The sequence below is a fragment of the Procambarus clarkii genome, unplaced genomic scaffold (genome assembly GCF_040958095.1).
Source record: "Procambarus clarkii isolate CNS0578487 unplaced genomic scaffold, FALCON_Pclarkii_2.0 HiC_scaffold_740, whole genome shotgun sequence".
Classification (NCBI taxonomy): domain Eukaryota; kingdom Metazoa; phylum Arthropoda; class Malacostraca; order Decapoda; family Cambaridae; genus Procambarus; species Procambarus clarkii.
The window spans coordinates 1-23,725 of record NW_027189773.1 but is presented as its reverse complement, the minus strand read 5'-3'; the positions used below and the strand labels follow the sequence as shown (position 1 = coordinate 23,725).

Sequence of the window (23,725 nt, the reverse complement as noted above, 5' to 3'; positions counted from 1 at the left end):
GCAGCCAAGGCAGGGCAGGGCAGGGCAAGGCAAGGCAAGGCAAGGCAAGGCAAGGCAAGGCAATAACAGAACAGGACAGGACAGGACAGGCAAGGCAAGGCAAGGCAAGGCAAGGCAAGCAGGCGGGCGGGCAGGCGGGCGGGCGGGCAGGCGGGCGGGCGGGCGGGCGGGCGGGCGGGCGGGCGGCCAGCCAGCCAGCCAGCAGCAGCCAGCCAGCCAGCCAGGCCAGGCAGGCAGGCAGGCAGGCAGGCAGGCAGCAGGCAGGCAGGCAGCCAGCCAGCCAGCCAGCCAGCCAGCCAGCCAGCCAGCCAGGCAGCAGCCAGCCAGCCAGCCAGCCAGCCAGCCAGCCAGCCAGCACTCCCACTTTGTATTTATATGCATTCAATTATATTCAAACATTATATATGTTAAGGGCCTAGTTTTAGTGTTTATTTTAAAAATGACAAACATCGAGTCGTTTTACCAGTCCTTTAGCGTTAACGGTGATGCATTTTAAAACTGAACAGAAATCACCTTTTCTGGATATATCAAATATCGAATCCGCTTAATGTGCCTACAATTCAATCATTCAAAAAATACATAATTTACATCATGCCTTTTCATAGAACAGACAATAAGATTTGAGACAATAAGAACTTTACGTTTTATAACTAAAGTTGCACAATTATACCAACTCTATGGTGGCTGGGTGGTAAGGTGTGTGGCTGGTGTTTTGGAAGTCGCGAGTTCAAACGACCCAATGGGAGTACTTTTTTTTTTTTGCCATACAATCTTCCTAATACTATTATGTAGGTGTGTGTGTGTGTGTGTGTGTGTTTTTATTCATTCTTTGGTTTTATAGATGACATACATATTGACTCCTTTTACCGGTCCTTAATTAGGCTCTGGGGAAGCAATGGTGGTGGTGCATTTAAAACTAAACCAAAAATCACCAGTTCTGGACGCGTCAAATATCATATCCGCTTAATGTGTCTACAACCTAATTACTTAAAACTACACTATTTAATTCATTCATATCATGTGCATATTGGTCATTATGCTCATACAACCGACATCAAAATTTATTTTCATTATTAGAATCATACATTTCATCAAGTAATACAGATACAAAGAGATTTTCTTTCTGAGAAGACCGTTAGTATTGGCTGGCTGGCAGGCAGGCAGGCATTTGAGGGTTATTATTTCGCCTGTTGATTGGGGGGAGGGTTGATGTGTTAGGGGGTTTTCGGTTAGGTGTGGTGGTGGTGATTGGTGGTGATTGGTGGTGGTGGTGATTGGGTGGTGAGTAGTGGTGGTGGTGGTGAGTAGTGGTGGTGGTGGTGGTGGTGGTGAGTAGTGGTGGTGGTGGTGGTGGTGGTGGTGGTGGTGGTGGTGGTGGTGGTGGTGGTGGTAGTAGGTGGGAGGGGGGGGGGGGGGGGGGGGGAAGGGGACCGATGGTCTGTGGATTCCTTCTCCGTACCCCTTACATATAAGCAAAAACATGCCTTCCTGTGGGTATAGAACATACACAAATTATATCAGTAACTGATATTGTAGCCTTTTAAACAGAAAAGATTTGTACATACAAATACTTTTAAATTATCATTTATTTGTGGAAATGGCATTTACGTCATTAAATTGATACCTCAGCATCAAGCTTGTGTCCTGCAGCTGTGGTCCAGTGGTAAAGTGTATATAAGTGATGCGTATTCTTGGAGTTGCGAGTTCAAACCCGGATTAAGCTATATATATATATATATATATATATATATATATATATATATATATAATATATATATATATATATATATATACACAACATGTTTTGTTTTGGTTGTTTGTTTTTGTATAAAGCCTCACACACTATATTAAGCGAGTTTGTTTTAAACATGACATACATATTAATTCATTTTACCAGGCCTTATTCCACACAACTCCGTGAATTTCCCGTGGAGCCAGCCATTCAAACAAAAACAAACGAAACAAAACAAAACAAAACAAAAAACATTATTGCCAACAGCATTTGGTGTTCCCAGGCGGTCACCCATCCAAGTACTAACCAAACCCAACGTTGCTTAACTTCGCTGATCGGACGAGAAGCGGTGTTCTCAACGTGGTATGGCCGTTGGCATGAGACTGCCTACACATTGTGGCTAATAACCAACTCTTTTTAGTCATCACGGCAGGATACGGACCTTCTTGTGGTGTCTTAATGGTAATTGTATCCTAACATATTTTTGTCTCCTTGGCATGGATATTTAACATCGTTTATTCAGTCTTGGGTTTATGTTCTTTCGCCATTTACAGACATTTTACATCTACCTACTTCCTCAGCCTGCCCTGCCAATTCTAATGAATTTGTGGATTTTCTTTTTGTAATACATACTATGTGTGTGCTCATCTGCTCTTCAGTTTTTATGATATTTGTCTCATCTGTCCTGCTTTATGATACTTTTACAAAGAACATGAACAAATGCTTCTATTTTAGAGAAGATATGGGATCCAGGTTTCGGAGCCGTAAAACCAACCGTTGTGATTGGTGGACGAGTTGCCAGGTTGCAGCTTCTGTACCGTGCCGGCACATAAATAGGTTCGGCCTCAAGCGGCGGCAGCATCATTCCCCCGTGACTGTCTGAGCGTCTCTCATCACCTTGGTTATCTCATCATCATCATGGTAGAAGCAAAGCCTACCAAGAAGGCTGCGGCTGCTGCTGTGGTGGCCACCACCAGGAAACCTCGCGTCCAGGTTGCTCACCCGAAAACTAGTCAAATGGTTCTAGCCGCGGTCGCAGGCACTCAAAGACCGTAAGGGCTCGTCTCTACAAGCAATCAAGAAGTACGTTGTTGCCAACAACAAAGTCGAGGCTGCCAAGATCGCCATTTACATCCGAAGATTTCTCAAGAAAGCAGTGGCTGACGGCATTCTTGTTCAGACCAAGGGAAGTGGAGCTAGTGGATCATTCAAGCTGGCCGTAGCAGAGAAGAGGGCCGTTCTAACTCCCAAGAAAAGCCACAACAACCAAGAAACCATCTACAGCAGCAAAGAAGGCCGTGGTAACTCCCAAGAAAGCCGCCACAAGCAACAAACCACCTACAGCCTTGAAAAAAGAAGCAGCAGCAGCAAGCTTGTTGTTGGGAACAAAAAAGCCAAAAATAAAGAGAGCTTCAAATCTCCCAAACCACCCAAGGCAAAGAAAGCTGTCAAGAAAACAACAAAGGCAAAATAACGACGACATGCAAGCAGCATGAATACACATGACAATAAACATCCAGGCCTCCCCCCTCAGTGGAGGGGCTCATATGATTCCGAAAAAGAGTTTAGTTTTGTAGAACAATAAATCATTACTTTTGGGTAGATTTTACTCTGTATATTATATATATATATATAATATATATATATATATATATACTAATATATATATAATATATATAATATATATATATATATATATATATATGGGCCATAGGCCTTCTGCAGTCACTTCCATCTTATCGTTTTATTCCATTGGTTTCGTGGTTTTATCTGGGTAAATGTCAATCACCTTTACCCAAAACTTTGGTACCAGATCACCTCACCCCATTGTGGTATATAATTTATATTTATATATACACATGGAGTGAGGGTGATATGGTTACCAAAGTTTTGGGTAAAGGTGATTGACATTTACACAGATAAAACACGAACCAATGGGAATAAAAACATAAGAATGGAAGTAACTGCAGAAGGACTATTGGCCCCATAACACAAGCACTTTCCTCTTTGATGCTTCTATATTGGTTCGGAGTCTTGAAGCTATAATATTATATATTATATATATATTATATATATATATATTATATATATATATATATATATATATATATATATATATATATATATATATATATATATATATATATATATTATATATATATGCATGCACAACAAAACTAAATAGTCTTGTTAGACAAATATGCCCCTATTAGAGGCAGTTGACTAACAAGCGAATGACTGCAATTGTTTGAAGTTGAGTTAAATCTAACATAGAAATGTAATCAAACCTAACCTAACCTATGCTAACCCAAGCTAAGCTAACCTAACCTAACCTAAGCTAACCCAAGCTAAGCTAAGCTAACCTAACCTAACCTAACCTAACCTAAGCTAACCTAACCTAACCTAACCTAACCTAACCTAACCTAACCCAGCAATTCATGATCTTAATATAATACTGTTAATTGGATAAACCAATTTGGAAAGAAATGTTCGAAAATAACAAAATTAACTGTGCTTGTTAGGAAAATTGGGCCTTGCATACTTGTCCCAATAGTGTGGTTCTCGCTTTTAGGTACGACATAAACGTATACCTAAGTTGAGAGAGAAAAAGATTCGCACTCAAACATGCATATCGATTGCCAGTCCTGAATTCTGGGTAGATATTCGTGTCCTCCCTTTTCATTTACCATCATTTGGATACTATCAAAACAGCTCTGAGAAGGATAAAATGAATAAAACGGGTAGCTCACTCATGTAAAAAGGAAGAGTTGGGAAAGATCTCTCTCTCTCTCTCTCTCTCTCTCCCCCTCACCCCCCACCAATGATCCTGCTCTGCTAGTATATAACGTAACAAACCTTCCCCCCCCCCCCCTCCCTCCCCAATCAGAGTCCCTTTAAGCATGCGAGGATAAAAAATAGATTTCATAAGACCCAATGTGCTAGCTGATATCAAAACAATTTATGTTATCGTCTATTAAGCCCTTCAGTAAAAAAGTATAGGGACCTAATTAGGTCCCGTTTTGAGGTGGTGGTGGGTGGAATCGATGGATTAGCCAAGCTCTTATCCGCCGAATCCGTAGAGGGTACGACCCTGGCGCTTCAGAGCGTACACCACGTCCATAGCAGTGACGGTCTTCCTCTTGGCGTGTTCCGTGTAGGTTACAGCATCACGGATGACGTTCTCGAGGAACACCTTCAGGACGCCACGGGTCTCTTCGTAGATGAGACCCGAAATACGCTTCACGCCGCCACGACGAGCTAAGCGACGAATAGCGGGCTTGGTGATGCCCTGGATGTTGTCACGTAGCACCTTACGATGACGCTTGGCGCCACCCTTTCCGAGTCCCTTGCCTCCCTTGCCGCGTCCAGTCATGGTGTTGAAGTTGTGTGAATCGAATTGACGAATGCCCGCACGATTTCCCGACTATATCCCATCAAGCGGACGTACTAGTAGCATTGCAACTCCTGCCTGCCCTTACTTTACGCTTGTGGTCGAGTAGACACGGCTTTCTCACAACGCTTTCAAAACTGCAGTTGCCTACTCGTCTGTTTCACGTCCCTGTGAAATGACTTTTGCACAAATCCAAAAAATAGAGCAAAATCAGCGATAATAGTGATTGAGGTGAGCCGCCTGTTGGCTGCAGCCAGAGGAAGGAGGGGAGGGGCAACGGGGTGACGTAGGCGAGTCGAGCAGCCAATGGCGCTCGAGCAAGCGCCTCGAGACGGCGTATATAAGCAAAAATTTTTCGGCGCCGGCCATCACAAACCACAGTTGTTCACCATGGCTCGCACCAAGCAGACTGCTCGCAAGTCCACGGGAGGCAAGGCTCCTCGTAAGCAGCTGGCCACCAAGGCAGCACGCAAGTCTGCTCCTGCCACAGGGGGTGTGAAGAAGCCTCACCGTTACAGGCCCGGAACGGTCGCCCTGCGTGAGATCCGTCGTTACCAGAAGAGCACCGAGTTGCTCATCAGGAAACTTCCCTTCCAGCGTCTGGTGCGCGAGATTGCCCAGGACTTCAAGACCGATCTTCGCTTCCAGTCGTCTGCCGTCATGGCTTTACAGGAGGCATCCGAGGCTTACCTGGTCGGTCTCTTCGAGGACACTAACCTCTGTGCCATCCACGCCAAGCGTGTCACCATCATGCCAAAGGACATTCAGCTTGCTCGCCGTATCCGTGGAGAGCGTGCATAAGCTAAATCGACCACCCTAGTATACACCAAACTCGGCCCTTCTCAGGGCCAAAATATCCTTCTAAGGAGATTTCAGACATTCCTAGCATAATTTAGGTGTCATACATACATGTGATATCAATAAATCAAGTCATTTGTAGTACAACCTGTTCTCTTACAAACAAAACGCCGTCGCTTTTCACTCTTATGCACTGTCAAGGATCACCCCCCCCCCCCCCCCCAAAATAAAAATTGTCATACTGTACTAGAAATAAAAGCAGCTTGTATAAGTGACATATACTGTCCAGTCCTGTTTTATTCTGTTTTCGGTCCTCTGGCTTAATCTGTTAAGTTAGGAGATGACATTTTAAATTAACCGTTTTCTTGACATTTTCAAACCTAAGAGGGTGGCCTGCATAGTAATCCTAATGTGGAACATAACAATGAATCTCTAATCTCTAGAAAAAAGATACCGAGTGCTTATATGTGTTGAGAGAGAGAGAGAGAGAGAGAGAGAGAGAGAGAGAGAGAGAGAGAGAGAGAGAGAGAGAGAGAGAGAGAGAGAGAGAGAGAGAGAGAGAGAGAGAGAGAGAGACACACAGACAAGATAGACAAGACAGACAGACAGACAGACAGACAGACAGACAGACAGACAGACAGACAGACAGACAGGCAGGCAGGCAGGCAGACAGACAGACAGACAGACAGACAGACAGACAGACAGACAGACACTGAGAGAGAGAAACACACACAGACAGTTTCATAAATATTCTCATTTTATAGCTATTTGCTTTCAGTGACAGAGGTTTTTGTTATAATAGTATTGGTGTCTAACACTCACAATCTCTTTAGAAATTAAAGTGTGGCTCCAATGGAGCCGAGTTTGTTGGTTTGAGGCCAAGCCACCACCACAGGGCAGTAAGTAAGCCGTTTACTTGGAGGAGGTGTACTTGGTGACGGCCTTAGTGCCCTCAGAGACGGCGTGCTTGGCCAGTTCTCCGGGCAACAGGAGCCTTACAGCCGTCTGGATCTCCCGACTGGTAATGGTGGAACGCTTGTTGTAGTGGGCCAGGCGAGAAGCCTCGGCGGCGATGCGCTCGAAGATGTCGTTCACGAACGAGTTCATGATCGACATGGCTTTGGAAGAGATACCAGTGTCGGGGTGGACCTGCTTCAGCACTTTGTAGATGTAGATGCTGTAGCTCTCCTTCCTCCTGCGCTTCTTTTTCTTATCGCCCTTGGCAATGGCCTTCTGGGCCTTTCCGGCCTTCTTGGCAGCCTTTCCAGATGCCTTGGGTGGCATGATGATGCTCGTGCTGGCTGGCGTTGCGATACAATAATGAACTTTTGCGCGAGGCGAGCTTTCCTTTTATATCCCGCTCGCGACTCAGCTCAGAGCGGGTCGCGTGGCGGAGCGCGCTGATTGGTCAGTGGCGGGCTCCCTTGATCCTGAGCGGGGTATATAACACGAAGCTCGATCTGCGAGCCCGCATAAAAATAAAGATAAAAGACTCGCCAGCCAGCAGCCGCCGTGAGCAGACGTGCTCCCAGGAGCTCCCGCCACCTACAGGAGAAACTGAGCGTTGGCTCCGCCCACCTCACTCAGGATTGGTGCGCCAGCGAGCCAATCACAGCCGGCCGGCCGCGTAGCAGCCAGCCACACTCACTGCCAGTCGACTACTAGCTCTCTCGGCGTCAAGACACGCCGGGGCACCTGTACTGTGTCTCAACCTAGCTCTACTGACGCTTACAGCAGTATGATGTCCTAATAAAATAACTACCCATCCTCATCCTTCATCCCACACCCCCTCCCCCCCCCATTCCCCACCCTCTCCTCCCCATTCTCTCCCTGCCTGTACCAAGACACACCACACACACACTCACACAATACACAATGCATAACCTACTAATCATAGAATTAAGGAGTGAATAAGGCTGTCTTTCTAAACTGTTTCTACCTCTTGTATTTCGCCATTCCAAACGATCATTCCCGAGCGGTAGCCAAAACCGGGTTCTTGAAATTCTTGCGAAGGTTTGATCGGGCATCTAACAGCCTTGTAGCAGGCTTAGGCTATCGATAGGTTCAATTACCACCTTGTCTAGTAGCTCTAGTTGCCTAGCAACTAGAAGTTAGAGGCCTCGGCCTAACTAACACCCACCATCCACTTAGTCTACCTGGACACTTCACAGCACCCACCATAGTATAGATTAGATTAGGCTGCCTGGCCCACCAAGCTATGGCGACCAAAGTCAGATTCACAGACGAATCTGGCCGGGGTCGTACCCCAGCCCAACTACTTGAGGTGATCTACGAGGTCACCCAGATTACCTACAAAAATGTGTACAAAATAACGAATGGAGCCATCTTGTTGGTACCCAATGCAAACCTCCCAGACCTCCTTTCGTCAGACACCATGAACAAACTAAGGGAGAAGAATATCACTGTCTACCCCCCTGCCGAATTCCAAGCCCAGCGCACCATCTTTGTACATAGGATCCATGACATCATCATGGACCACTCAAATGATGAAATAATTGCAGAAATAGAGAGGAAAAACAGGGATGTCAAAATACTTCAGGCCCACAGATTCACAACCCAACGCAACAACCAAGTACTGAAACTTACTCTGGCTTCACCGGAGCAAGCAACGCAAGTCTGCACACAAGGCCTTTCTGCATTTGGCATCATGGCTGAACCTGACAAAATCCACCCACAGAGGTTTTACAAGCTCAAGCAATGCTTCAAATGCTTTCAGTATGACCACTATTCCAATGCATGTAACAATGGAACCCCCAAGTGCAGCAGGTGCACAGGGGAACACAGCTACAGGGAATGCACAAACCCAACACCCAAATGTGCTCTATGCAATGGTCCACACATTGCAATCTCGCATCTTTGTCCCCGCAGGCAAGAGGCAATCAAGCAATTGCATGAAACAGAGACAGCAGCCCGCCAACAGGCAGCTATTACCATCCCTGCCCCTCCTCCACCAGTAAATGCCTGGGGCATCCCTAACCAACAACAGGCCCAGTCGGTGGCCCAAGTGGGCCACCAAAGCACCCAACAACCCCATAACCCCACGGTTATACCAGAGCAAACCCAGAATCAAACACAACAGGCCCCAACACCTAACTCTCTTGCACCAAACCCCGATCCCAAGCCCAGCTTAGGGGCCGAACTCCTAACATTTGCTCAAATCCAATTTCCAGACAACCCAGTGAAGCTCCTAGGTTTCTGGAACTCACTTAGGAAAGACAATGGCCTACCCCCTGTCCATATGTCCGAGGACTCGCTTGCCTACTTGACTCCTAACATCACAACAACCGCCGGCCAGGCCCAAGCACAACCCAACAACCCCAACCCTAGTACTCCTCGCCCCCTGGCTTCAACCAACGCCCAGGAGACTCCAAACTCCCTGAACAACCCCGGCCCCTCCACCCCGACATTCTGGGAAACACCTATGTCCACCCTTCCTGAAACACTCCCACATCAGATCGTCCTCAAAGCTATCACAAACTCCCTTGCCATACGGAACCCCATCCGCCCTAGGAAATTTCGCTTCAAACATCGCAGCCCCACAACAATATATTCCACACAACGCTGCACCAAGAGGCCTAGGCCGAACAGCCGAACCCCATCCCCTGTGGACGGAGCAAGGGCAAGCAACCCCCACAACTCTTCACCAGAGAGCGACTCTAGCACCACGGATGTCGACATCATGAACAGCAGTGACACCGAGGACCCCCCAATGGCACAGCAACGTATGGTAAACCCCAAACCCAACCAATCCCCGACCGGAACCAGGAACAAGACACCTGGCTCAACAGCTTTACCCCCCTCCTCCACAAACAGAAGCGACCAAACCGAATGTAACAACATTGGCACTACAGCCAAACAAACACTTCCGTCTCATAGTCAATAATGGGGATCACAATCCTTCAGGTGAACATCAGACACTTCTTCAACAACAGATACCTTCTCACTCTGGAAGTAGCCAGACTTAACCCAGATGTAATCTTACTCAATGAAACAGCGGCCAGACAGGACCAGCACATCTCCATCTGGGGATATTCCACCAGGGAAGTCAACAGGGGTAGGTTCAGTGGGGTGGCAATACTAATAAGAAGAGGACTCTCCTACCGCCCCATCCTCGTAGAAGACGACAACTTTCTTGCAATAGAACTCACCACTTCACACGGCCCCCTCATCGTCTGCACCGCATATCTACCACCTAGACTGGCCTACCTCCCCTCCATCCCTCTGAACAAGCTGCTCGACAGGAATCTCCCCACTATCATCGCAGGAGACCTGAATGCCCACCATCAGGCCTTATTCAACGCACCTGCCAGGCCAGACCTCAAGGGCAGGCAGCTCTTCAATCTAATGCAAAACCGGGACCTCTCCTTCCAAGGCCCCCACTTTAAGACGTTCTTTGCGGGCAACCAGAGGGGCACCCCTGACATAGTGCTGACCAACAGAGATTGTGACCTGTTCCACTGCAGAGTAACCCCAGGCAAGAACGTGGGGTCGGACCACATCCCTGTGGTCACATCCCTCCAAGCAGCCCCCTTCAGATATGTGGCACCACCCAGGCCCAGACTGGGAACCATACGTGCCCGTGAATATGACACCTTCCTTGCTGACGACCCCATCATTGAGTTCGAGAACCTCCCAACCCAAACAATCGACCAAGCAGTAAACACCATCCACAACCGGATCCAGCTTGCAACCGAGGCCACTTGTGAAATATCCACCACAAGGACTTACCACCAATATAAGCCGACCCGAGAAATCAGAGGCAAAATGAATGAGTACCAGCGAGCCTGCCAAAGCCACTACCAAACTGGCCAGCCACCAGCGTTGACCCTACAAACACTCAGAAGGGAAACCATAGACCTTACGCTGACCCACAAGAGCCACATTTGGGGAACCCTGGTGAGACAGGCCAACCAGTACAAAAGGGAGCCGGCTACTTTCTGGCGCAAGATCAGACAGCTCCTGGGATCAGTTAACCCCAGCCTCACCCACCTTGTACACACATTCCTTGACGAAGATGAAGAGGAGCAGCAAGAAAAAATAGAAGACCCACAGGATCAGGCTGACCTCATGGGCGCAGTCTGGAAAAAGACACTCACAGCTTCAAACAGCAGAGCCTTCAACAACACTCACTTTGAACGTGTCAACCAATGGACAACAGAAAATGCCGCCTCCCTTAACAGCACCCCTCTGATTGACCTGACAACCCTAGAAGACGACCACCCTCTAACAAGACCCATAACTATGCTAGAGATGAGAGGAGTCATCAAAAGCACCAGAGATAAGGCCCCTGGACCATCAGGGATCAAAGCGCTGCAGATCAAACTTCTACCAGGCAATCTTATGCAATCCATACTCAACCTATTCAACGCTATGCTGGCATCGGGTCACATTCCTGTAGCATTCAAGTCAGCCAAGATGATATTCATTCCCAAACCCAAGAAAGACCCCCACCAACCTGGCAACTACCGACCAATCTCCCTCTTAGACACGATAGGCAAGTGCTTTGAAAAAATCATGTCAAACCGTCTTAACTACTACATGGAGTACAACAACCTCTTCACAGAAAAGCAGTTTGGCTTTCGAGCACATAGATCAACCCAGCACGCAATTAACATCATCTACGACGCCGTAAGCTCAATTCGAAAGCAAAAACAGGTAGCTTTGATTGCAACGAGGGACGTACACAAGGCCTTCGACAGCCTGTGGCACGATGGTCTTGTGTACAAATTAGCAGACTTACCAGCGCAAAACTGGACCCTCCTCAGGCTGATCAGAAATTTCCTTAAGAATAGGCAAGTTACCCCCAGCTTCAAGGCAAATGAGGCCGCAGCCTTCACCCCAACAGCTGGAGTCCCCCAAGGATCATGCTTGAGCCCGGTTCTCTTCAACATCTTTGTAAATGACCTACCCCAACCAGAGTATAGGGACACCATTATCGTACAATTTGCGGACGACGTAACACACGTAATAACATCTAACCCTAGCATCCAAGCGGCCAAGCATGCAACTGTAACCCGTAAGGCAAACGTAGAACTAGCAAGGACTGCTAACTGGGAAAGGAAATGGAGGATCACCACTAACCCAGAAAAGATCCAATTAAGCACTGTCGGCTGTATGGCCTTCTCTATTGAAAATGAGGGGGAATAAGAATCAGGGGTGATCCCATAGCCATCTCAAACTCCAACACAGTGCTCGGTTACAACTTCAACAGGCTACTCAACTCCTCCAGTACGTATCCCAGAAGACAGCGATGGCCCGGGGCTCACTGGAGAGGCTCTTCCGTTTCAACCAAGCCCCATCCCACATCAAGCTCCACCTGTACAGAATGATCATAAGGCCTAGCTTGGAATACCCCTACGTTCCCCTGAACCTCACCAACAAATCCAACATGTTGAAGATTCAACGAGTACAAAACAAAGCACTTCGCTTTGCAGAGGGCCTGACTCTGAGGGACAGGGTAAGAACTGACCTGATCCATGAGACGCTCAACATGAAGCCAATGAACATTAGGCTCAGCTACCTGGCCAGAAGACAGCTGTACCGTATGAAGAACATGTATGTCCCAGACCCAGAAGATCCCTTCGTAGCAGAAAACACCACCAGCGACTACGAGATCCACGATCCACCACACAGAACCAGAAGAATCACTCTCCAACAAAAAGTGATCAGACATATCCATGATGAGGCCTTCCCAAGCCCTCAGATACTAAGCGGTCTGCCAGACGATCCAGATGAGTGGCCCATCCCGGACCCAATCTACACCAAATGAAGAATAAAGAAAGAAAGAAAAAAAAAAAAAAAATAACAAAATAAAAAAATAAAAATAAAAAAAAAAAAAATAAATAAATAAATTAAAAAAAAAAAAAAAAAATAATAAAAAAAAAAAAAAAAAAATATATAAATAAATAAAACACCTACAAAAAAAATATAAAACCAAAAAAACCATTTGTCGTGGCGGCAGAAGTGTAACTACCCTGATGTTTCTAAGATTAGCCTCCTTCAGCCAACTCCATCGGCTCTAGTGCTTTAGGACACCAACAAGGTCACAAACACTAGCCCCCCCAGCCAATGTACTGACAACCCAACATAACACATACGCAAACAAACAACACATACAAAAATGTCAACCCATGGTGGACAGGCCACCGAACTTTCAAACCTCCTCTCTCTCTACACCCGCATCCTCTTCCTGAATTTCATCTCCCATCCCTCTACCTCCCCATCCTTTCCATTCCCTATGGACATCAATCCGATCCCGCATAAAACACCACAAACCCACAACAGCAGCAGCAATGTCAGGACGCGGCAAGGGAGGCAAAGTGAAGGGCAAGTCAAAGTCTCGCTCCAGCAGGGCCGGACTTCAGTTCCCCGTGGGCAGAATTCACCGTCTGCTGCGTAAGGGCAACTACGCCGAACGCGTCGGTGCTGGCGCTCCTGTCTACCTGGCAGCCGTCATGGAATACCTCGCTGCCGAAGTTCTGGAGCTCGCCGGTAACGCCGCACGTGACAACAAGAAGACCCGTATCATCCCACGTCACTTGCAGTTGGCCATCCGCAACGACGAAGAACTCAACAAACTTCTGTCTGGCGTAACCATTGCACAGGGAGGTGTTCTTCCAAACATTCAGGCAGTTCTTTTGCCAAAGAAGACAGAGAAGAAGTAAGCACTTCTGCCACCCACCACGACAAATACCATAACCAGGCTCCATCCGGAGCCACACACACTTTAATAGAGAGATTCAAGTAGACAATCAACTTTCAAACATTAATAATAACATTTATATTGATTTCATTTGGAATGTGTACATAACAAACAAACAAACAAAACAAAATTATAGGGGATATTCAGCATCACTTGGAATATTAACCAATCATATAAATCCAATATATATTTTATATTTTACTTTAAGCGAGGAATTCATATTCTATTAATTTTTAATCATACAAATGAACAAAAGCAATTCTTCACTAGACGTAATGAATGAATAAATGATCAAGGTTTTAATGTGTTTCATGAATATATATATATATATATATATATATATATATATATATATTATATATATATATATATATATTATATATATATATATATATTAATACTTGTGAACCAGAATATGTTTGAGCAGCAGCGATCGTGCCTGCCATTGGCCGAAGTGCAACAATTCAAATAATTTAAAGGGCCTGCTCGGGTATATAAGAGAGGCTGGGAGACTGGGGCCGGTGGTGGGTGATGGGTGATGAGTGATGGTGTGGTGTGGTATGGTGTTGTTAAGAGTTGATTTACGGCCAGCCAGCCAGCTGCAGCCAAGGCAGGGCAGGGCAGGGCAAGGCAAGGCAAGGCAAGGCAAGGCAAGGCAAGGCAATAACAGAACAGGACAGGACAGGACAGGCAAGGCAAGGCAAGGCAAGGCAAGGCAAGCAGGCGGGCGGGCAGGCGGGCGGGCGGGCAGGCGGGCGGGCGGGCGGGCGGGCGGGCGGGCGGGCGGCCAGCCAGCCAGCCAGCCAGCCAGCCAGCCAGCCAGGCAGGCAGGCAGGCAGGCAGGCAGGCAGGCAGGCAGGCAGGCAGGCAGGCAGCCAGCCAGCCAGCCAGCCAGCCAGCCAGCCAGCCGCCAGCCAGCCAGCCAGCCAGCCAGCCAGCCAGCCAGCCAGCCAGCCACTCCCACTTTGTATTTATATGCATTCAATTTATATTCAAACATTATATATGTTAAGGGCCTAGTTTTAGTGTTTATTTTAAAAATGACAAACATCGAGTCGTTTTACCAGTCCTTTAGCGTTAACAGTGATGCATTTTAAAACTGAACAGAAATCACCTTTTCTGGATATATCAAATATCGAATCCGCTTAATGTGCCTACAATTCAATCATTCAAAAAATACATAATTTACATCATGCCTTTTCATAGAACAGACAATAAGATTTGAGACAATAAGAACTTTACTTTTATAACTAAAGTTGCACAATTATACCAACTCTATGGTGGCTGGGTGGTAAGGTGTGTGGCTGGTGTTTTGGAAGTCGCGAGTTCAAACGACCCAATGGGAGTACTTTTTTTTTTGCCATACAATCTTCCTAATACTATTATGTAGGTGTGTGTGTGTGTGTGTGTTTTTATTCATTCTTTGGTTTTATAGATGACATACATATTGACTCCTTTTACCGGTCCTTAATTAGGCTCTGGGGAAGCAATGGTGGTGGTGCATTTAAAACTAAACCAAAAATCACCAGTTCTGGACGCGTCAAATATCATATCCGCTTAATGTGTCTACAACCTAATTACTTAAAACTACACTATTTAATTCATTCATATCATGTGCATATTGGTCATTATGCTCATACAACCGACATCAAAATTTATTTTCATTATTAGAATCATACATTTCATCAAGTAATACAGATACAAAGAGATTTTCTTTCTGAGAAGACCGTTAGTATTGGCTGGCTGGCAGGCAGGCAGGCATTTGAGGGTTATTATTTCGCCTGTTGATTGGGGGGAGGGTTGATGTGTTAGGGGGTTTTCGGTTAGGTGTGGTGGTGGTGATTGGTGGTGATTGGTGGTGATTGGTGGTGGTGGTGATTGGTGGTGAGTAGTGGTGGTGGTGGTGAGTAGTGGTAGTGGTGGTGGTGGTGGTGGTGGTGGTGGTGTGGTGGTGGTGGGAGTAGGTGGGGGGGGGGGGGGGAAGGGGACTGATGGTCTGTGGATTCCTTCTCCGTACCCCTTACATATAAGCAAAAACATGCCTTCCTGTGGGTATAGAAACATTAACACAAATTATATATGTAACTGATATTGTAGCCTTTTAAACAGAAAAGATTTGTACATACAAATACTTTTAAATTATCATTTATTTGTGGAAATGGCATTTACGTCATTAAATTGATACCTCAGCATCAAGCTTGTGTCCTGCAGCTGTGGTCCAGTGGTAAAGTGTATATAAGTGATGCGTATTCTTGGAGTTGCGAGTTCAAACCCGGATTAAGCTATATATATATATATATATATATATATATATATATATATATATATATATATATATATAAAACAACATGTTTTGTTTTGGTTGTTTGTTTTTGTATAAAGCCTCACACACTATATTAAGCGAGTTTGTTTTAAACATGACATACATATTAATTCATTTTACCAGGCCTTATTCCACACAACTCCGTGAATTTCCCGTGGAGCCAGCCATTCAAACAAAAACAAACGAAACAAAACAAAACAAAACAAAAAACATTATTGCCAACAGCATTTGGTGTTCCCAGGCGGTCACCCATCCAAGTACTAACCAAACCCAACGTTGCTTAACTTCGCTGATCGGACGAGAAGCGGTGTTCTCAACGTGGTATGGCCGTTGGCATGAGACTGCCTACACATTGTGGCTAATAACCAACTCTTTTTAGTCATCACGGCAGGATACGGACCTTCTTGTGGTGTCTTAATGGTAATTGTATCCTAACATATTTTTGTCTCCTTGGCATGGATATTTAACATCGTTTATTCAGTCTTGGGTTTATGTTCTTTCGCCATTTACAGACATTTTACATCTACCTACTTCCTCAGCCTGCCCTGCCAATTTCTAATGAATTTGTGGATTTTCTTTTGTAATACATACATGTGTGTGCTCATCTGCTCTTCAGTTTTTATGATATTTGTCTCATCTGTCCTGCTTTATGATACTTTTACAAAGAACATGAACAAATGCTTCTATTTTAGAGAAGATATGGGATCCAGGTTTCGGAGCCGTAAAACCAACCGTTGTGATTGGTGGACGAGTTGCCAGGTTGCAGCTTCTGTACCGTGCCGGCACATAAATAGGTTCGGCTCAAGCGGCGGCAGCATCATTCCCCCGTGACTGTCTGAGCGTCTCTCATCACCTTGGTTATCTCATCATCATCATGGTAGAAGCAAAGCCTACCAAGAAGGCTGCGGCTGCTGCTGTGGTGGCCACCACCAGGAAACCTCGCGTCCAGGTTGCTCACCCGAAAACTAGTCAAATGGTTCTAGCCGCGGTCGCAGCACTCAAAGACCGTAAGGGCTCGTCTCTACAAGCAATCAAGAAGTACGTTGTTGCCAACAACAAAGTCGAGGCTGCCAAGATCGCCATTTACATCCGAAGATTTCTCAAGAAAGCAGTGGCTGACGGCATTCTTGTTCAGACCAAGGGAAGTGGAGCTAGTGGATCATTCAAGCTGGCCGTAGCAGAGAAGAGGGCCGTTCTAACTCCCAAGAAAGCCACCACAACCAAGAAACCATCTACAGCAGCAAAGAAGGCCGTGGTAACTCCCAAGAAAGCCGCCACAAGCAACAAACCACCTACAGCCTTGAAAAAGAAGCAGCAGCAGCAGCTTGTTGTTGGGAACAAAAAGCCCAAAATAAAGAGAGCTTCAAAATCTCCCAAACCACCCAAGGCAAAGAAAGCTGTCAAGAAAACAACAAAGGCAAAATAAACGATGACATGCAAGCAGCATGAATACACATGACAATAAACATCCAGGCCTCCCCCCTCAGTGGAGGGGCCTCATATGATTCCAAAAAGAGTTTAGTTTTGTAGACAAATAAATCATTACTTTTGGGGTAGATTTACTCTGTATATTATAATATATATATATATATATATATTATATATATATATATATATATATATATATATATATATATATATATATATATATTTATATATACACATGGGTGAGGTGATATGGTACCAAAGTTTTGGGTAAGGTGATTGACATTTACACAAGATAAAACACGAACCAATGGGAATAAAAACATAAGAATGGAAGTAACTGCAGAAGGCCTATTGGCCCATAACACAAGCACTTCCTCTTGATGCTTCTATATTGGTTCGGAGTCTTGAAGCTATAATATATATATAATATTATATATATATATATATATATATATATATATATATATATATATATATATATATATAATATATATATATATATATATATATATATATATATATATATATATATATATATATATATATATATATATATATGCACACAAAACTAAATAGTCTTGTTAGACAAATTGCCCCTATTAGAGGCAAGTTGACTAACAAGCCGAATGACTGCAATTGTTTTGAATTTGAGTTAAATCTAACATAGAAATGTAATCAAACCTAACCTAACCTATGCTAACCCAAGCTAAGCTAACCTAACCTAACCTAAGCTAACCCAAGCTAAGCTAAGCTAACCTAACCTAACCTAACCTAACCTAAGCTAACCTAACCTAACCTAACCTAACCTAACCTAACCTAACCCAGCAATTCATGATCTTAATATAATACTGTTAATTGGATAAACCAATTTGGAAAGAAATGTTCGAAAATAACAAAATTAACTGTGCTTGTTAGGAAAATTGGGCCTTGCATACTTGTCCCAATAGTGTGGTTCTCGCTTTTAGGTACGACATAAACGTATACCTAAGTTGAGAGAGAAAAAGATTCGCACTCAAACATGCATATCGATTGCCAGTCCTGAATTCTGGGTAGATATTCGTGTCCTCCCTTTTCATTTACCATCATTTGGATACTATCAAAACAGCTCTGAGAAGGATAAAATGAATAAAACGGGTAGCTCACTCATGTAAAAAGGAAGAGTTGGGAAAGATCTCTCTCTCTCTCTCTCTCTCTCTCCCCCTCACCCCCCACCAATGATCCTGCTCTGCTAGTATATAACGTAACAAACCTTCCCCCCCCCCCCCTCCCTCCCAATCAGAGTCCCTTTAAGCATGCGAGGATAAAAAATAGATTTCATAAGACCCAATGTGCTAGCTGATATCAAAACAATTTATGTTATCGTCTATTAAGCCCTTCAGTAAAAAAGTATAGGGACCTAATTAGGTCCCGTTTTGAGGTGGTGGTGGGTGGAATCGATGGATTAGCCAAGCTCTTATCCGCCGAATCCGTAGAGGGTACGACCCTGGCGCTTCAGAGCGTACACCACGTCCATAGCAGTGACGGTCTTCCTCTTGGCGTGTTCCGTGTAGGTTACAGCATCACGGATGACGTTCTCGAGGAACACCTTCAGGACGCCACGGGTCTCTTCGTAGATGAGACCCGAAATACGCTTCACGCCGCCACGACGAGCTAAGCGACGAATAGCGGGCTTGGTGATGCCCTGGATGTTGTCACGTAGCACCTTACGATGACGCTTGGCGCCACCCTTTCCGAGTCCCTTGCCTCCCTTGCCGCGTCCAGTCATGGTGTTGAAGTTGTGTGAATCGAATTGACGAATGCCCGCACGATTTCCCGACTATATCCCATCAAGCGGACGTACTAGTAGCATTGCAACTCCTGCCTGCCCTTACTTTACGCTTGTGGTCGAGTAGACACGGCTTTCTCACAACGCTTTCAAAACTGCAGTTGCCTACTCGTCTGTTTCACGTCCCTGTGAAATGACTTTTGCACAAATCCAAAAAATAGAGCAAAATCAGCGATAATAGTGATTGAGGTGAGCCGCCTGTTGGCTGCAGCCAGAGGAAGGAGGGGAGGGGCAACGGGGTGACGTAGGCGAGTCGAGCAGCCAATGGCGCTCGAGCAAGCGCCTCGAGACGGCGTATATAAGCAAAAATTTTTCGGCGCCGGCCATCACAAACCACAGTTGTTCACCATGGCTCGCACCAAGCAGACTGCTCGCAAGTCCACGGGAGGCAAGGCTCCTCGTAAGCAGCTGGCCACCAAGGCAGCACGCAAGTCTGCTCCTGCCACAGGGGGTGTGAAGAAGCCTCACCGTTACAGGCCCGGAACGGTCGCCCTGCGTGAGATCCGTCGTTACCAGAAGAGCACCGAGTTGCTCATCAGGAAACTTCCCTTCCAGCGTCTGGTGCGCGAGATTGCCCAGGACTTCAAGACCGATCTTCGCTTCCAGTCGTCTGCCGTCATGGCTTTACAGGAGGCATCCGAGGCTTACCTGGTCGGTCTCTTCGAGGACACTAACCTCTGTGCCATCCACGCCAAGCGTGTCACCATCATGCCAAAGGACATTCAGCTTGCTCGCCGTATCCGTGGAGAGCGTGCATAAGCTAAATCGACCACCCTAGTATACACCAAACTCGGCCCTTCTCAGGGCCAAAATATCCTTCTAAGGAGATTTCAGACATTCCTAGCATAATTTAGGTGTCATACATACATGTGATATCAATAAATCAAGTCATTTGTAGTACAACCTGTTCTCTTACAAACAAAACGCCGTCGCTTTTCACTCTTATGCACTGTCAAGGATCACCCCCCCCCCCCCCCAAAATAAAAATTGTCATACTGTACTAGAAATAAAAGCAGCTTGTATAAGTGACATATACTGTCCAGTCCTGTTTTATTCTGTTTTCGGTCCTCTGGCTTAATCTGTTAAGTTAGGAGATGACATTTTAAATTAACCGTTTTCTTGACATTTTCAAACCTAAGAGGGTGGCCTGCATAGTAATCCTAATGTGGAACATAACAATGAATCTCTAATCTCTAGAAAAAAGATACCGAGTGCTTATATGTGTTGAGAGAGAGAGAGAGAGAGAGAGAGAGAGAGAGAGAGAGAGAGAGAGAGAGAGAGAGAGAGAGAGAGAGAGAGAGAGAGAGAGAGAGAGAGAGAGAGACACACAGACAAGATAGACAAGACAGACAGACAGACAGACAGACAGACAGACAGACAGACAGACAGACAGACAGACAGGCAGGCAGGCAGGCAGACAGACAGACAGACAGACAGACAGACAGACAGACAGACACACTGAGAGAGAGAAACACACACAGACAGTTTCATAAATATTCTCATTTTATAGCTATTTGCTTTCAGTGACAGAGGTTTTTGTTATAATAGTATTGGTGTCTAACACTCACAATCTCTTTAGAAATTAAAGTGTGGCTCCAATGGAGCCGAGTTTGTTGGTTTGAGGCCAAGCCACCACCACAGGGCAGTAAGTAAGCCGTTTACTTGGAGGAGGTGTACTTGGTGACGGCCTTAGTGCCCTCAGAGACGGCGTGCTTGGCCAGTTCTCCGGGCAACAGGAGCCTTACAGCCGTCTGGATCTCCCGACTGGTAATGGTGGAACGCTTGTTGTAGTGGGCCAGGCGAGAAGCCTCGGCGGCGATGCGCTCGAAGATGTCGTTCACGAACGAGTTCATGATCGACATGGCTTTGGAAGAGATACCAGTGTCGGGGTGGACCTGCTTCAGCACTTTGTAGATGTAGATGCTGTAGCTCTCCTTCCTCCTGCGCTTCTTTTTCTTATCGCCCTTGGCAATGGCCTTCTGGGCCTTTCCGGCCTTCTTGGCAGCCTTTCCAGATGCCTTGGGTGGCATGATGATGCTCGTGCTGGCTGGCGTTGCGATACAATAATGAACTTTTGCGCGAGGCGAGCTTTCCTTTTATCCCGCTCGCGACTCAGCTCAGAGCGGGTCGCGTGGCGGAGCGCGCTGATTGGTCAGTGGCGGGCTCCCTTGATCCTGAGCGGGGTATATAACACGAAGCTCGATCTGCGAGCCCGCATAAAACACCACAAACCCACAACAGCAGCAGCAATGTCAGGACGCGGCAAGGGAGGCAAAGTGAAGGGCAAGTCAAAGTCTCGCTCCAGCAGGGCCGGACTTCAGTTCCCCGTGGGCAGAATTCACCGTCTGCTGCGTAAGGGCAACTACGCCGAACGCGTCGGTGCTGGCGCTCCTGTCTACCTGGCAGCCGTCATGGAATACCTCGCTGCCGAAGTTCTGGAGCTCGCCGGTAACGCCGCACGTGACAACAAGAAGACCCGTATCATCCCACGTCACTTGCAGTTGGCCATCCGCAACGACGAAGAACTCAACAAACTTCTGTCTGGCGTAACCATTGCACAGGGAGGTGTTCTTCCAAACATTCAGGCAGTTCTTTTGCCAAAGAAGACAGAGAAGAAGTAAGCACTTCTGCCACCCACCACGACAAATACCATAACCAGGCTCCATCCGGAGCCACACACACTTTAATAGAGAGATTCAAGTAGACAATCAACTTTCAAACATTAATAATAACATTTATATTGATTTCATTTGGAATGTGTACATAACAAACAAACAAACAAAACAAAATTATAGGGGATATTCAGCATCACTTGGAATATTAACCAATCATATAAATCCAATATATATTTTATATTTTACTTTAAGCGAGGAATTCATATTCTATTAATTTTTAATCATACAAATGAACAAAAGCAATTCTTCACTAGACGTAATGAATGAATAAATGATCAAGGTTTTAATGTGTTTCATGAATATATATATATATATATATATATATATATATATATATATATATATATATATATATATATATATATATATATATATTAATACTTGTGAACCAGAATATGTTTGAGCAGCAGCGATCGTGCCTGCCATTGGCCGAAGTGCAACAATTCAAATAATTTAAAGGGCCTGCTCGGGTATATAAGAGAGGCTGGGAGACTGGGGCCGGTGGTGGGTGATGGGTGATGAGTGATGGTGTGGTGTGGTATGGTGTTGTTAAGAGTTGATTTACGGCCAGCCAGCCAGCTGCAGCCAAGGCAGGGCAGGGCAGGGCAAGGCAAGGCAGGCAAGGCAAGGCAAGGCAAGGCAATAACAGAACAGGACAGGACAGGACAGGCAAGGCAAGGCAAGGCAAGGCAAGGCAAGCAGGCGGGCGGGCAGGCGGGCGGGCGGGCAGGCGGGCGGGCGGGCGGGCGGGCGGGCGGCGGGCGGCCAGCCAGCCAGCCAGCCAGCAGCCAGCCAGCCAGGCAGGCAGGCAGGCAGGCAGGCAGGCAGGCAGGCAGCAGGCAGGCAGGCAGCCAGCCAGCCAGCCAGCCAGCCAGCCAGCCAGCCAGCCAGCCAGCCAGCCAGCCAGCCAGCCAGCCAGCCAGCCACTCCCACTTTGTATTTATATGCATTCAATTTATATTCAAACATTATATATGTTAAGGGCCTAGTTTTAGTGTTTATTTTAAAAATGACAAACATCGAGTCGTTTTACCAGTCCTTTAGCGTTAACAGTGATGCATTTTAAAACTGAACAGAAATCACCTTTTCTGGATATATCAAATATCGAATCCGCTTAATGTGCCTACAATTCAATCATTCAAAAAATACATAATTTACATCATGCCTTTTCATAGAACAGACAATAAGATTTGAGACAATAAGAACTTTACTTTTATAACTAAAGTTGCACAATTATACCAACTCTATGGTGGCTGGGTGGTAAGGTGTGTGGCTGGTGTTTTGGAAGTCGCGAGTTCAAACGACCCAATGGGAGTACTTTTTTTTTTTGCCATACAATCTTCCTAATACTATTATGTAGTGTGTGTGTGTGTGTGTGTTTTTATTCATTCTTTGGTTTTATAGATGACATACATATTGACTCCTTTTACCGGTCCTTAATTAGGCTCTGGGGAAGCAATGGTGGTGGTGCATTTAAAACTAAACCAAAAATCACCAGTTCTGGACGCGTCAAATATCATATCCGCTTAATGTGTCTACAACCTAATTACTTAAAACTACACTATTTAATTCATTCATATCATGTGCATATTGGTCATTATGCTCATACAACCGACATCAAAATTTATTTTCATTATTAGAATCATACATTTCATCAAGTAATACAGATACAAAGAGATTTTCTTTCTGAGAAGACCGTTAGTATTGGCTGGCTGGCAGGCAGGCAGGCATTTGAGGGTTATTATTTCGCCTGTTGATTGGGGGGAGGGTTGATGTGTTAGGGGGTTTTCGGTTAGGTGGTGGTGGTGATTGGTGGTGATTGGTGGTGAA

The 23,725-nt window shown here is 45.7% G+C and overlaps 2 non-coding genes across 2 annotated transcripts; both read right to left on the bottom strand.

Moving 5' to 3' along the window:
* Positions 1-1,990: 1,990 nt before the first annotated feature.
* On the bottom strand, positions 1,991-2,109 carry LOC138361782 (5S ribosomal RNA). The gene has a single exon (XR_011227180.1). It is a non-coding gene; the product is annotated as a 5S ribosomal RNA (ribosomal RNA).
* Positions 2,110-16,183: 14,074 nt separating this feature from the next.
* LOC138361776 (5S ribosomal RNA) lies at positions 16,184-16,302 on the bottom strand. Its single transcript, XR_011227176.1, has one exon. It is a non-coding gene; the product is annotated as a 5S ribosomal RNA (ribosomal RNA).
* Positions 16,303-23,725: the final 7,423 nt, after the last annotated feature.